This window comes from Rousettus aegyptiacus, unplaced genomic scaffold, assembly GCF_014176215.1.
Source record: "Rousettus aegyptiacus isolate mRouAeg1 unplaced genomic scaffold, mRouAeg1.p scaffold_m13_p_11, whole genome shotgun sequence".
Lineage (NCBI taxonomy): Eukaryota > Metazoa > Chordata > Mammalia > Chiroptera > Pteropodidae > Rousettus > Rousettus aegyptiacus.
In genome coordinates this window covers 37,802,996-37,819,554 of record NW_023416286.1, presented here as the reverse complement: position 1 = coordinate 37,819,554, position 16,559 = coordinate 37,802,996, and the positions used below count along the sequence as shown (strand labels likewise).

General features: G+C 34.8%; 1 pseudogene; it reads left to right on the top strand.

The window, feature by feature from the left end:
• The first annotated feature begins 13,377 nt into the window (after nucleotides 1–13,377).
• Nucleotides 13,378–13,496, top strand: LOC118609443 (annotated as a pseudogene).
• Nucleotides 13,497–16,559: the final 3,063 nt, after the last annotated feature.

Below are 16,559 nucleotides of genomic sequence, written 5' to 3'. Positions count from 1 at the left end.
TGGGATGCTTTATTACATTATTTGACATATCTGACTATTTAAAGGTGCTTTTCTATAACAGGCTGTAAGGTATTTATTTAAGACCTGGTCATAAAATTCAAACGGCGATTCTCTGATGTGTAGCAAAGTCATAGCACTATTTGTTTAGATTAAATCAGCCACGATTGCTGGTCTGGGGCTGGCAGCCCTGTCTCCCCATCATCTGTCCCATCTGTTTGAATAAATTAATGATTTTCTTTTGAAGGAGATTTACTGATGTTTACCATTGTTGTTCTTGTATGTATGTATGTATGTATGTATGTATGTATGTATCTGTTTTCTGAAGGAGAAAGGAGGGACCTGGGGAAGAAGAAGAGAGAGGAGGAAGATGAGGAGGAAAACAGGACAGTATGAGCTGTCTTCCCCATGCCAGCTCAGAATAAGGGATGATCCTTCCAAGGACAGAACCACAAGCGAAAGCTGATGTGGCTATTTTATGAAGAACGTTATAAAACTAAAAACATTATAAAAAGTATGTTGCTCTAAAACACAGGTGAAAAAGTTAAAAAGTAATGTGAGAGGGGAGACTGCTTTCCGTTCCTGAGAAGGACCACTGCAGATATGTCCTGCAGGAACTAAGGGGAAACAAGACAGCCGTGAGAATGTCACTGTGTTTGTCAGAGAAGTGGGGGAGATGTGTTCTCATGGCAGTGCCTCTTAAGAAAGATGATAGAACAGAGAAGAGCAAATTTAGTCCCCATGCATGTAAGGCAGCACCCCTGGTGGGAATCCACAGCCATTACCATGGCACGCTTTGGAAGAGCTGGTGGAGAAAGGTGGATATCAAGCCATGACCCACATAAACTAATGAGCTAGAAATACAGGTATCAGTGTTATATGACTTCCTTGGTACCCTCCTTGGTGACAATGAGATGATAAATATTCATGTTATTACTAACATTATCATTAACTAACACAATACCGTGAGGTAGAAAAGAGATTATTATTATCATCATTCTGCAGTTTATTGAAGCCAGTTGTTGGATCAAATACTGTTTATATTTTACCACTTTTCCTTGAGCAAAAGTTTCTCTCTTATGCTTTACTAGTAGAGAAGCACTATCAATAGATAACATAGATAACACCCAACAGAAATATGCTACTTAAATCCTAAATACTTTATACATAAATCCCCTCAAAAACTGACTTGAAAATTTCATTGTGCAATAACATTTAAGAATAATGAATATGAATTTTATTTATTTATAGGAATATTTTTGGAGCTTATTGTTGCTATTTACAAATATGCCAAATTCAAAGAAAGAAGAAGTTTGATGGCTGAGTTCCATCTTTCTCAGTGGTAAAAATAAACATTTTTACTTTCCTTCCAATTATACCAAAAGGATTCAATGGATATTTTTAAAATTTCTAAGAAATTTTCCTAGGAATGAATACAACCTGAGAAGAAACTTTCTTGAAAACCTTATAGGAAATTATATGGTCATACTTGTAACAGAATATTTTTCTAAACTTTTATAGTGACATACCCCAAGTGAGTCAAAAAAAAAAAAAAAGAGAGAGAGAGAAAGCAAATTATAAATCGTGAGACCTAATGATACAATCCTAATACTCCATTTTTGAAAATTTGACAGTTATTTCACTATGGAAGCCCTCGACATCATTCTTCCCTTGAAAGGATTAGGATATAGATGGCAAATTTGATCACACAGAGAGAAAACTAACAGATGTTTAAAACTTAGATGGAACTGCAGTCCACCTTTGTGCATCTCTTCCCATGGAAACAGAATACTTTTAACTTTATCAGTTTTGTTTTCCTTTGGTTTCACAGTCCAAATATGCTGATAGAAAGACATTTTGTATTCCTTAACACAAACATAACTCCATAAAAACCATTATTACTTTATGTCAACTTCTATTCTGCAGTTTTAGTAAAAGTCTCAGTATGGTAGAGTCTGTTGCTAGGTTGAGCAGGGCACTAAAGTGTAGGAACCTGAAAAACAAAGACATGTAATAAAAGAGATCAAAGCAAGAGAAATCATTAACTTTCTGCCTTTCTACTAGGATTTGCACTAGTTTTTACTGCATCTACTCATGAAAGAGTGGCATATCTAAATATTTTATTACTCACTCTCTAATCCTGAGTGCCATATTAGAACCTCATAAACTTTTCCCAGGAATGAACCCTAGATATTTAGTCAAAGTTCTTAATTGTATAAATGATAAAAAGGGTCTGCTAAGCTGTTTACCTTCCCCATGGTCATAAAGCTGATTGTTTTCAGAAGTAGGTTTAGAATTCAGGCCCCTGCTCTCCCAATTCTATGCTTTGCCCATGAGCCACAATAGTTTAACTAAAAACTATGTCATAAGCTTCCCCCAAAAGCCTAGACTTTTCTTTTAAAATCCATTTCTGGAAGTGATAGTATTCACAATCTTAGCACCTCAGAAATGCTGAGTTCTCAGCACCTTAAATGCTAAATTCTCCACTGGTAAGAGCGGTCAACCACTAAGCAAGCACTGAGCAGCCTACTGGCCTCTTTTACTAAGAACACTATTTCCAAAAAACAACGAGCAACAGCTTCCTACTTATTGTCCCTGTTTATTGAGTGTGTCATTTTTCCATAGCTAAGATCTTGCTGGATGGAAGAAATAGGCCCAAGTTGAGACATGAAAGAGTTAAAAGCTTTTCCATCGTCTTTTTCTGGAATGCATCACTGTTGGTTCCCAATTCTGGAATTCCCCGGGTGAAATCCAAAACTAGTCCCCATACATGGAGGGCAAGGAGAGACCAAAGAAAGAGTCAGACCACCCAGTTTAGTAGGTGACAGGTTTAATAAGCAGGGAAAGTTACCTAAGAGATTGCAACTCACTTCTTTGTTTTAATGGAGTACATCCTTCAGTAGCCTCCTAAGAAAGGGTTCATGACAGTAAATAGTTTAAGACTGTTTCTACACTTCACTGACAATTAATCTGTTCGTACACTTCATTGGCAACTTGGCTGAGTATAGATTTCGAGGCTGGAAATTGTACTCCCTTAGAATATTGCTCCATTGTTCTTTCTTAGTATTGTTTTTTGAAATCTGAAACCATTCTAATTCCTGTTCTTTATATTCCAATCTCAAGAGGAAATAATTATATGTAAAAAATATGTTTTTATATATATAAATGTGTATATGTATGTCCATACATATATTGTTTACAAGTATGGGATAATGCTTGTTTCACTAATTATAATGTCACCACACTTAATTTCATGTCAATAAAAGTATTTCTGTAATATCTTGTTTAGGGCTATCTAGTATTCCATTTATCCTATAATTAATTTAATCACTCTTTTATTTATGGATATTTAGATTATTTACAGTTTAGTAAGATTGAGAATAAATATATAATTAAAAGCCTTTTAGCTAAATCTTTGTGTAGATTCTCAATTATTTATTTACTAAGTATAAGTTGATCAGTAACTGAAAAATTATAAGACTTTCCCTCATCTTTAAAATGGAAATATTATTTGTTTCATAGACTGGTTTGGGAATTAAATTAAGTAAATCACCTAACACATAATGGATAAAAATAACTTTTCATATTCTCTCTACATTTATATTTAACCCACAATCTGAGTTATGCATTCTAGACTTTATTTAAAAAATCACTGAAAACAAAAGTTCAGTTTTTAAACACTGCCATCATTTGAACTTTGTCCTTTTTACTCTTAAGTAGTTTCTGTTTTCATTTTCCTTGTGTCTGGTTCTGATCTTAATAGAGGTAAAAGTCCCATGGCTACATAGCCCAGATATAAGTTTTAAAGTATTTTTGCATTTTTCTAAAGTGAAACTAACAAATATGTATTATATGCCAGTTTATAGGCCTCAAAAAATGCGTTAGTTTATAGACATGGCTCATTTTTTTTTAAATCCAGAATAACATTATCTAACTTAGTCACCAACTTTATTTACCACATTTAATATTGGACTACTTTTGGCTATTTTCAAAACTGGAATTAATTCTCAAAGAATGAATATTTGCTACTCCTGAGTACATACAACAGAATGTGATAAGCAGCACAGTTGAGTGGAAAGAACAATGAAAAGTGAATCAGAACTTGCTTCAAAATTCAACCTGTCATTACCAACTACATAATCTAAGGAAAGTCATATGATCTCACTGAACCCATTTTTTCTTCTACAAAATAACGATGCAGGTGTCTGCCTTGTTACTTTTTTAAGCTGTTGTTGATACCTGCTTCCTGTGACAAAATGCACAAACCCCAGACTGAGCTGGAAATACAAAGCTGAGTAAGAAGAAAAGAGGCTCTGACCCTCCCTAGGTAACATAATGAAAATAATATTGTCTGTGAAAGCATTTAAAATTTTTTTTTCATGCTCCCAATAATGATGTCTACCCTAGAATCATAGGATAATTCAGAACCTAATTCTAAGACTTTTTATTAACTTTATGATTAATCATGGGAGTAAGCAACACAGCAGTACCTGGCCCATGCTTAAGGAAGAAGCTTCTAAAAGTTACTAAAGGATAAACCTCCCAATTTACTGTGATGGCTTTCAAAATTCCCTTCTAATTCAGCTATTCCCTCCCCTACTGCACCCCCTGTGTGACTCCTTCAAAACTCTTATCATACTTTGTAAGGATCTACCTGGAGGATAGGTCTTAAGATGCTCCTCTATCCGACCTCGGAGTGCCCTGGTGGCCTGCTGGGCCCCTGAAGCCCAGGAGCATGTGAAACCCTTCTGTGGGTCAAACTGCAGACTTGTTCACTGCTTATTACCAGTGTCCTCTGCATCATACTGCATTAATACTATAAAAGAGATTACAAAATCTCACAAAGCAATTGAAGGAAAAAGTAAAGAATTTTGTTTAGCAAGGTAAGCACATGTTAAAATGTGGATGATTCTTTGATCACCCAAGACAAACACATTTTTCATGCTACTATTTAAAGTGAATATCTACCAACCTTCAAAAAAAAAAAAAAAAAGAATCCTAACTATAACCTTTCCATTATTACATGTTAAGAAATATAGGATAGTAAACGTTAAAGAGAGGAATAAACCCAAATAAGCTAAGACACTACTCTGGAGTACTGGAAAGAGAGGAAAAAAGGCTTTGAGATATGCCCCGCTAACCTCAAATGTATTTAGATCATTTTAAGGTCTCTTAGTCCCATGAAAATATAAAGCACAGTCAAACATACTTAATGAGCAAGACCCACTAGGGGCACAGCTTACTACATTTCCCAGCCTGCCTTGTAGTCAGGTGTAGCCCTGTGATTGAGTTTCTAGCCAACAAAAGGTGAGCAGAAGTTATGTGCACCGCTTCCAGGCCTGGTCCACGAGCATCCTTCTGGCTGTCTGGAAGAAATATAACCACTGGGTGCTTCATCTTCTTGTGCTAAAGAAGGAGTCTCCATTAGTCTGAGTTAGCCAACTGGAAGAGTGCCATTCTACTCATTTATTTACCCATGCAATACCACCATAGGAACAAGAAAGAAACTTCTACTACATTTTCTACAGAACATTTTGGGAGTTAGACTCTTCTAAATATAAATAATAGACTCAAACAGAAGTTTTTTAAAATTAAAAAAATAAAGCATGTGGTTTGAAAATATTTTGAGTCACACTGGTGTCATTAAAATTCTTGAGAGGAAATAGAATGATAGTTATGAGTAGAGCTTTGCAATCAGATAGGCCTGAAGCTGAGTCCTAGTTTACCACTAGCCAGATGCGTGGTATTGATCAAGTTTCCCTAAGCCTCAATTTTGTTGTTGTTTTTTTAATGTACAATATCGAGATAGCAATAGATCTATTTCATAGTATTGCTGTTTATCACAGTGCTTGGCACATAATAAGTGCTCAAGAAAAGTTGGTTATCATTATTATTTGTTTTTATTGTTTACAATAGAAAAGAAAAGTTTTATTAGAAAGGAAAGTACACTGCCAGACGTGAAGGAGGCCTGAACAAGAGAAAAGTGGCTTGAAAGGCCTGGTTATCATTATTTTTAAAAAATAAATAACAACAGTTATTAGCACTGTTATAAAGTAATTCTGGCTTTCCTTCCAGGAAAGAGTGGGATTGCCTTTCCCTTCCCACCCCTTAGAATTATTTGTATTCATGTGATTTATTTTGCCCAAAGAAATGAGACTGGAAATGACATGTATCATTGCCAGGTAGAAATTTTAGGAGTCAGCATGCATTTAAAACGCTATCTCTTTTTTTCTGGGACAGCAATGGTAGTGATCCAGCTAGTGTCTGCTCTTTCAGCTTGGATCCCAGAGTGAGGAAAACACCAGTCGACCCTTGATATATATGTAGCATGGCTAAGAAATAAATGCTTATTGCTTTAAACAACTAGAGATTTGGGGAGTTATTTATTACTAGCCCCTCCTGGCGTATACAGGAACAAAGATTCATATGGTACATTAGTTTTTAAAATGGTTTCACTATTTATAGCAACTTCTAATAATAATATCTGGCAATTATATCATGCTCACAATATTCCAAGAACTGCTATGCACTTTACATGTGTTAACTCAGCCATTTCCATGATAACTCAGTGAGAAACCTGCAGCATTCTTATTGCCACTTGGTAGGAACAGAAAACTTAAGCAACTTGCCCAAGGTTACATAGCCAGTATATAGATAGTAGAAACCAGTGTTAAACCAGCTCCTCTGACTCGTGAGGCTGTGCTATTCACCTTGCATCTAATACTTCCTGAAGTAGAAGCCGCGGTGTACCTCCCAGGCCCCTCCTGCAGGACCAAGGCTCTCTTTTCATCAGTCATTAGAGTGCTGACTATCACTGAGCTGCTCAGAACATGGTTCCTCCCTGGAATTCACCCTTAGGAAAGAAAGCTACCTCACCCAAGTTAGGTTTTTCCCTGAAGGACTGGCAGAGACTGTTGCACCTGCATTTACACTGCGGTTGAAATTCAACTTGTCCCTTTGCCATTTCCTGCTTTCTTCCCATTGTTCCCTGACACATTCCCCAATAAATGTCATTTAAATCTCAGAGGCTCAAAGTATGTTTCCCAAAGAACCAGAACAAAACGGCTTATCTCCTTATATATTGCTGCACACGTATGTAGACATACATGCAGACTACATGTTAACTTGGTGCACAATTAATTGCCAAATGACTGTCATAGATCATGCGAATTCAGGGAAAGTAAAGATCACTTGGCTGTTTAGAGGGGATTGGAATGATGAAACCTCTCACAAGTTAATGGAGATATAGGATCTTCTACTTTCTCAGTCAAAACAGTACACTTCATTTCTCATAAATGTCACCTGTAGTGATTTAGATCCAGAAAAAGGTCAAAAAGGGAATCACATATTTTGCAGATAACAAATGATAGTTGGTCTTCATTATGACTTTTGTTCATACTTGTAAGTAGAAATTGGAAGTTGTCTCAAGGTTACATAACTCATAAACTGGTACTCTTCATCTCTTTCTTGAAGACAAATGTTTCAAGAGACTGGAGGGCATGTATTGTTATTGTACCAAATATTACATATCTCTGTGTTTTAGTTATACATAAGGATACTACTGAAAATTGATGTCTTAAATTCATTTTGATTTCTAAGAAATGATAAATAGAACCTAAACTTTAATTCATGACACATCAGCTCTCTTGTATAACTTAGCTTGCTTGACGCCTACTTCCAATAAAATTTAAAGTGAGCCAAACATTATTTCTGATATATTTCTTTTACCACAGTTGAGTATTTCTCACAATTTAAGCTCTGTCCTAATATCTATTGGCTACATTTACTTGAAAGGGAAATACATGTTGTAAGACTTAAAATAAAGAAGCAGTTCATAGAAGTAGTCACAAAACAGACCAAATTATAAAACCAAAAGAGTCTAAATGGATCTGTATAATTTAAAATAAACATTATTACCTACTTTGCATTGATATATGCATACCTTATGCATTGTACTTTCTGTTTACATACCTTTCCTACATGTTGATATAGATAAATGGCTAATTTTATATAGAGTTCATGAGAAAGTAGATTATTATATTTTCTTCTTTATGGATTGTCTTAGGCTGTTCAGGCTGCTATAAAAATACCATAGACTGGGTGGCTTAAACAACAGAAATTTATTTCTCACAGTTCTGAAGGCAGGAAGTCCAAGATCAGGTTGCTAGTATGAGAGCTCTTTTACTCGTTTGCATATGGCCACCTTCTCCTTGGATCCTTACATGGCAGAGAGAGAGAGAGAGAGAAAAAGCATGCTCTGTGTCTCTTCAAAAAAGGGCACTAATACCAGTATGAGAGCTCCACCCTCATGACCTAATTACATCCCAAAGACCCCATCTCCAAATACCATTACACTAGTATTAGGGCTTCAACATATGAATTGGGGAAGGGAGGAGACCCACAAATAGTCAGTCCTTAGAAAATATTCTTATTCTTAATCTAACCAAAGAATTCAGCAATGAAAACTTAATATATAGCTTATGTTGTCCATAGAATTTTTAAAAAGTTTAAATCAGTGTGGAGCTTGCATTTACGAAATAGGTAACAAAACAAAGCCCTTTGTTACCATCATTTTGAAATGTAAATAAGAATTGTATTCTTTATTGGCTGCTTTAATTGTGTTGAATGTACATTAAATTATGTTAATGCTCCAGTGAGGATATATTTATGCATTTATATTACTACCCATTGAACAATTGCTTTCTTTTTCCATAATTACAAATAGGAATAGAAAATATGCAGCCTGTAAATTAGAGTAGTGCTTGAGAGCAACCCCTTGGAGTAACCAAGGAAAGAACAGCTAGAGAAAGTGGAAATGTCAAATTATAAGATATTTTCAAAGAAACGGTCTTTAAAAAAATTGCAAGTACCTAAGACAATTCAAACTAATCAAAGAACTACCATAATGGTAGGACTTAAGAGATTTGGTTTAGTGCCTAGAAAAGAATTATCTAGAATTAGCATATCAATTATTTGCAAGTAAACAGTTGCTTTTCCTCCAGCTTAAGAGCATATAAAAACAATTTGTTTACTAAAGTAATTTGTAAATCTCCCCCTCAGCAATTTTATTTTATGCACTAACTTGGGCATATTAAAGCAAAGTTTGCTATGTACTGGCCTCCCAGGTGTATGCCTTCCATTTAGCTAAAACACAATTCTGTTTATTTGTGGTATCAACTGCTAGATTTCCAATTCATCTTCATTATCTGAAAGGCACATATTATACTTTTTTATCCCGCAAAAGCTTCTCCTATCAAAATAAATTTTCTCATTAAAATGCCTAAGCATAAAAATAAAAGTATTTAATTGAAAACAAGTTTTTAAATAACGGCCTTTCTAACTATAATAAGGCATTTTCCCTATTATATTTTACATCTTGTAATTACTTGATCCAATCCTGAGATTGCCCAGGACAGAGTAGTTCAAATTAAGTGGTTCAAAAATCCTCCTAAGAAGAACATCTTGACTCTCAACCAGGCACATTCACCAACAAACCCTGACATAGAATAAATGAAAGTAAAAATAACCATGACTAGAGTAGGTATTTTTAGTTAAGAAGCTATATTAAACAGAAAAATGTTTTCTGTTTTCAAAAAGTTACAAAATAGTTCCTTCTCAAAATAGTTACTGACAGTATTAAACTTCATTAAATTTTTCAAATTATTACAAATTCTCAACTTAAAAAATGGGCAAATATTAAAATATTTATTACTATAAGTAGTTTAGATTACAAGGCAATCATCAGGTTGGTATATCTTATATAAATAAGTTACTCTTCATAATTATGAAAAAGGATGACATGGCATATGGGTTTAGATTATCTGAGTTCATATCTTGACTTCACCACTTCTTAGTTATGTGATAAAGGGTTCATTTATCTAACTCCCTGTGCCTCAGATTCCTCATCTAATAAAAGGAGATGATCATAATTATACCTACCTCTTAGAATTATTATAAGGATTAAATGTATTAATACATGTAAAGCAATTAAAACAGTGCTTAGCACACAGTAATAACTCAAAAAGCACTATATTCAGTTTTGTCAGTTAACTTTTCATACTGAAGTTGGTTTATAAATCCCCCAAATTTTATGTCCTAGAGTAGAAACTCATATAATCTATTACATGTACACATGTTTTTTAAGCTTCCTACCATTGAAAAATGTGTATATAACATTTGGACATTTAAAAAATAAAATTGAGGGGATTTTTTAGAAAAGCTTGATGTCATAAAGAATTGTGACCTACTTATGTCTGGTCTGTGAATATTCTAGTCTTTCATACCTGAAGTTCAGAACATAAGGAACGCCACACTGTGTTGCATCTTGGTCTCTGCAGCTCTTCATTCTTTCTTTAACAATGGTACCTAGAAGAAGGCTCCAGGATAATATAGCTGCCCTCCAAGTAAGCAAACTAAAACATTCAGGAATGTGCACTAATGACCTCATATACCATCTTTTGGACCCCTCAAGTATCTATCATTCATCAATTTATGTCAATCCTTCTAAAATCATGTTCTATTTTTAATCCATACTACCCTAAGAGGATGGTAAGCTAAATAGGTATATTACTTTCATTTTATATTTGTCCTGAAAACTATACTTTTAACCCGAAACCATAAAACTTCCAGAAGAAAACATAGGCAGTAAACTTCCTGACACTGCTACTAATAATTTCTTTTCAGATGTACCTCCTCGGGCAAGGGAACAAAAGAAAAAATAAACACATCAAACTACATCAAACTAAAAAGGTTTTGCACAACAAAGAAAACCATCAACAAAACGAAAAGACAACCTACTGAATAGAAGATATTCACTTATGACACAACTAATAAGGGGTTAATGTCCAAAATATATAAAGAACTCATACAACTCAACAACAACAAAAATAATCCAATTAAAAACTGGGCAGAAGACCTGAATAGAAATATCTTCTCCAAAGAAGATGTACAGATGGCCAATAGACATAGGAAAAGATTCTCAAGGTCACTAATCATCAGAGAAATGCAAATTAAAATCACAATGAGATATCACCTGACACCTGTCAGAATGGCTATCATCAATAAATCAAAGAATCACAGTGTTGATGAGGATGTGGAGAAAAGGGAACCCTCATACATTGTTGATGGGATTACAAATTGGTACGGTCACTTGGAAAACAGTCTGAAAGGTCCTCAAAAAATTAAAAATGTATCTACTTTTTGACCTAGCAATTGCACTTCTGGGTATTTATCTAAAGAAAACCAAAATAATAATTCATAAAGATCTATGTACCCCTATGTTCATGACAGCCCTAGTCACAATAGCCAAGATATGGAAGTAACCTAAATGTCCATCAATAAACATTAGATAAAGAAATTATGGTTCATATACACAATGTAATATTACTTGGCCATAAAAAAAAATGAAATCCTACCATTTGCAATAACATGGATGGATCTAGAGGGCGTTATGCTGAGTGAAATAAGTCAGACAAAGAAAGATAAATACCATTTGATTTCATTTATATGCAGAATCTAAGGAACAAAAAGAATAAACTAATCAAAAACAGACTCACAAATATAGTGGACAGTCTCATGATGGCCAGAAGGGAAGAAGGTTAAGGGGGCTGGAAGAAAGGAGTGAAGAGTTAAAGAAGTACAAATTAGTGGCTGATAGGTGGTCACAGGGATGCAGAGCATGCCACAGGGAATGCAGTTAGCATTAATGAGATGGCTAGGTGGAGAGCCAGAGGAGAGAAGGAGCAATCAGGGGGATCATTTCATAAATGATATAAGTGTCTAACTAATGTACTATATACTTGAAACGAATAATAAAATAAAATGCTAAAAAACTATACTTTTAACCTTCCTTTAGTGTCTTTTTGTTCTAAAATTTCACGAATTAACATTAATTCACATTAAGATGATAGTCATATACATAGCATACCAGTTGAAATACATTCTGGATGTTTTGAACTTAGTTCCTCTGAATTTATCAAACTACCTAAACACCTACATACAAATCTCTCAATTTAGTACAAATAACCAAATTAGTTTGACTCAGGTGTGACCAAAATTCTTTTCCTCCTTCCCTCTCTTCTTCCCTCCCCGACTCCCTTCCTTCCATTCTTCCTTCCTTTCTTCTTCTCTTCTTTATTTCTTATAAATATTTATTGAATATCTCTATATTCTAGATATAATTATAGGTGCCAAGGATACCAACAAAATCACTTGCAATCATGGAGTATATATTTTAGTAAATTTTATGTATAAGTTATCTATTGCTATGCAACAATGTTACCCCAAACTTTGTACTTTAAGAAAATACGCATTTATCATTTCACAGATTCTGTGGGTCAGAAGTGTGAGCGCAGCTTAACTGAGCCCTCTGCAATGTTGCAGGCAAGGTGTTAGCATGGACTGCAGTCTTATCTGAGGTTCAAGTAGGGAAGAATCTGCTCCCTAACTCATGTAATTGTTGGCAGCATTCAGTTGCTTGAAGGCTGCTGGACTGAGGACCTCGGTTTCTTATTGGCTGTTGGCCAGAGGCTGCTCTCAGTTTCTTGCCATGTGACCTCTTCATGGACAGCTTATAGCATGGCAGCTTGCTTCTGAAAAACCAGCAAGGGAAGAAAATCTCCTCGTGGAATTCAATTTTATGTAACATAATCAGTTTATGTAGTCATGTACATCTGTTAATTTTGCCATATTCTATTGGTTAGAAGCAAGTCACAGTCTCACCTGCACTCAAGGGAAAGGACGACATAAAGGCATAGATACTGGGAGGTAGGAATCATGGAGTTACCATGCAGTCTGTCTGCTACAGTCTACCTTCTGATCCCCAATGACTCACGTTCTTTCCATACTTCATCCCAAGGTCACTCAGAGTCCATCCAATCACAGTATCTACACAAAGTCTGTAATTTCATCATCATGTCCAGGTAATTACGAGGCTCTTTAGGTTACTCTGTCAATTCATAAAACTAAAGGGATAAGTTATCCATCCCTGCTACACACATTCAACATACAATGGTCTAACAGCATAAGAAAACATCTATAAAGATATATACATTCCTTTTCAGAAAGGGAGAAATAGAGGTAAAGAAGTCACAAGTCCATGGTAATTCTACAATTCATCCAGGCAAACATTGAGAGTTCCTTGACTAGATTTCAAAACCTGAGGTAATTCTTCATGGCTCTTATTTATGCCCTCTTGGCTTTTGGCTTTGTCCTCTGATACTGTTTTGCAATAGACTTAATCAAAGTAGCATTTTGGAAAAAAAAAAAAGAAAGAAAAGAAAAGAACACCTTTAAAGTAACAAATGTGTCATGCATTTAATATTTTTTCTCCTAAAAGCTGAAAGTGCTTTATTAGGTAGTATCAGACTAAATATTATTACAATCTATGGCCATGCCACCCTGAACACACCCAATTCCGTCTGATCTTGGAAGCTAAGCAGGGTTGGGTTTGGTTAGTACTTGGATGGGAGACCACCTAAGAAGATCAGGGGCAGTAGGTGATAAAAAATTTTATGTGTGTGTGTACATGTGTGTGTGTGTGTATGTGTGTGTGTGTGTAACCATTACAGCCATGGAAGAAAGATTAGTGTCCTCTGAGTCATATTTCAGAGAGAGAGAGAGAGAGAGAGAGAGATGCATCTAAGTATTTTAAACTGCTTGTTTCTTGATTTTTCCCTATAAAATTTTGGGAGGGTCCAACAGCCTTTCACTTTTTACTTTCTTGCCTCTTTTAGTCCAAGCTAGTACTTATTTTTGCTAAAACTATTTTCTCACATACTTTGTAGGTCTTATGTGACTTTCACTGAAGTTCACGCCTTTGAACAAAGCGACAATGCATCTAAGTGTCCTAAAGGTTCGTGATTTGATTAAAAATTTTTATGAGGCACAACCTTAATCTCTTGGAAAGGCCCTTTATGTAACTTGAATACAACTCGTCCTTTGGTCTGAAGTTTTAACAAAAGGTTGCACAGTCACACCCTCATCTTTTCCTTTAGACCTTGCATTTATGACAAGGCTTGGAACCATTTCTCAAATTTAGTGTCTTTTGCTTCTGAATAAACTGCAGATTTCCCAAATCGCCAAGCTCTGGTTCCTTTTTGTTTGGCAGTCCCTCCCTCAATTTATCTCCCTCCTACATTTTCCCAAGCTGGGAGAAAACAGGCAGCATATTCAACACTTTTATTAAAAATCTCCTTAGCTAGATAACTAAGCACATCTAACATTTATAATTTATTTTTCCACATATTTGCAGGAGACAATTTTTCTGCTGTTACATAAAGACTCCTCTTTCTCCAGCTTCCAATAACCTATCCCCCACTTCCTTTTGAAACCTTATCAGCAGCATCCTTAAAGTCTAGATTTTTATGACCAATCTGATATAAGCAATTTAGGCTTTCTGTACCAGGCTCTTCAAAACTTTTCCAGCTTGCACCCACTACCCAGTCACTCCTGCATTTGGGGGTATTTGTTATAAAATCATCCCACTACTGTTACCAAAATATATTTTAACAATCTACCTAATACCATAAACTTAGTACATTAAAAAACACATTTACTATCTCAGTTTCTATGTATCAAGAGTCTGAGAACAGCTTAGCTGGCTATTCTGCAAGGCTACAATCCAGGTGTCAGCCAGGTAGTCTCATCTGAAGGTTGCACAGAAAAAGATCCACTTACTTACTCACATGGTTGTTAGCAGTATTCAGTAGCTTGTATGTTGCCAAACTACAGGCCTATGTTTCTTGCCATGCGGAGGTTTTATAACATATAGGCTTGCTTCTTCAAAGTTAGCAAGACAGAGAGTGAGTCTACTCTCAAGCTGGACATTACAGTCTGATATAACGTAAGCACAAGCATATAAGTACATATATCCCATCACTTTTGCCATATTCAATTGATTAGAAACAAATCATGGGCCGTGTCCACACCCAAAGGAAGAGACTTTGTATTCTCATGGGATGACCCTAGAATGTGTCCTCCACATACCAGGACAAGGCTACCCTATGTGCATCAGTGAAATTTTAACCAAAATCCACTTTTCTTCTCAACCCTCATTTTAGGGGTTTAGCACGTTATGTAAAGTTTCTCAAATCAGTTTCCATGTTTGTGAAATAACTCTTCTTTCCATTTTCACTAAATAGATACATCAAGCAGCCATATAAGATGACTGGAAAATGTAATGAATGGTATTTTGGAAATACAAATACTACCAAAAACATCAAAGGTTATAATTCAGAGATTTGAGCCCAATGAAAATGGAGGAGAAACTCACCAGGATGAAGCAGATATGAAAAATCAGCTAAGGACATAAATATGCAAAAGTGCCCTATTGGTTTTCCTTATTTTAAAATGAATTCAGATGAAAAGAAAACTCTTAAGATTGGCAATAAAGATGAAGATATTTTATATAATTATCTTAGAAATGTATGGTTTAAAAAAAATACTTACTATTAGTAATATTATAAATGATAAAATATATGTTATGATAATGAGGCCTATATACCTGTGCTTTCAGTATTTTATTATTCATATCTGTTTATGCTGCCTGAGGAAAAAATTTTAATTAAAAAATTTCCTACAACAATTGAGTTAATGGAGGTAACATCAAGGATAATTTAAATCTACATACCACTGGATTAAACGGAGATGACTTTAGCGCGGTAGTTTGCTGTCAACAAACTACACTGTTTCTCAGTGTCCTTTTAATGTCGAAGATGTTAAATACCATTGGATAACTTTTGCCTGAGTTTGGTTTTAAAACATTATTTGCCAACCTTAAGTAATAACTGTATCCCATGCACTATTCTAATTGCTTTACATATGTCAGCTCATTTAATTCTCACAACAACAAAATAAAAGACATGCTACTTAATTGCTATTTTCCAGATAAGGTAATCATATACCAATCATATAAGGAACATCCCCAATTCACATAGCTGGTAAATGGTAGAGCTTGGATTCCAAACCAGACATCTCATTTCAAAGTCTGCTCTTAAGTCCAACATAGCTGCTTGTTTTAATGGAGTTTTGTAAGAATTTACTAATATTTGACTTATGTTAGGAAGATGGAAAATTCTCTAAATAGTTAAATATTTTTTATTGTTAATTTAGTGCCTAATGAAGGGGTGGATGGGGGAACAATTGCAGTAATTAAATAAGCCAGAAAAACAACATGAGTATCACACACTTTAGTCGCAGGGAATGAGAAAAGGTCATTTAAATGGCAATCCTAGTGGGGACTTTATTAAGGAAAAAAATAATGACTAAAATGAGTTTGCTCTTAGGAGAGAATCCTGTCACTTGAGAAAAAAAGAAATTATCTACTGAAGGATTTTAATATGGAAACTTAATTTAGAGAGGATCAAAGAAATAGATGATTAAAGCGTTACATTAAAAAGTTGCATTTTAAATATTTCTTAAAATGGGTTATATTATTTGAATTTAACTTAAAATAAAATGGAAATTTTTGTTAATCTTGTTATGTTGATTTTTTTATTGATAACTTCAACAGAAGAACAAACATAAGATTACATGGAGGTAATGACAATGACTGGTTACAGAAT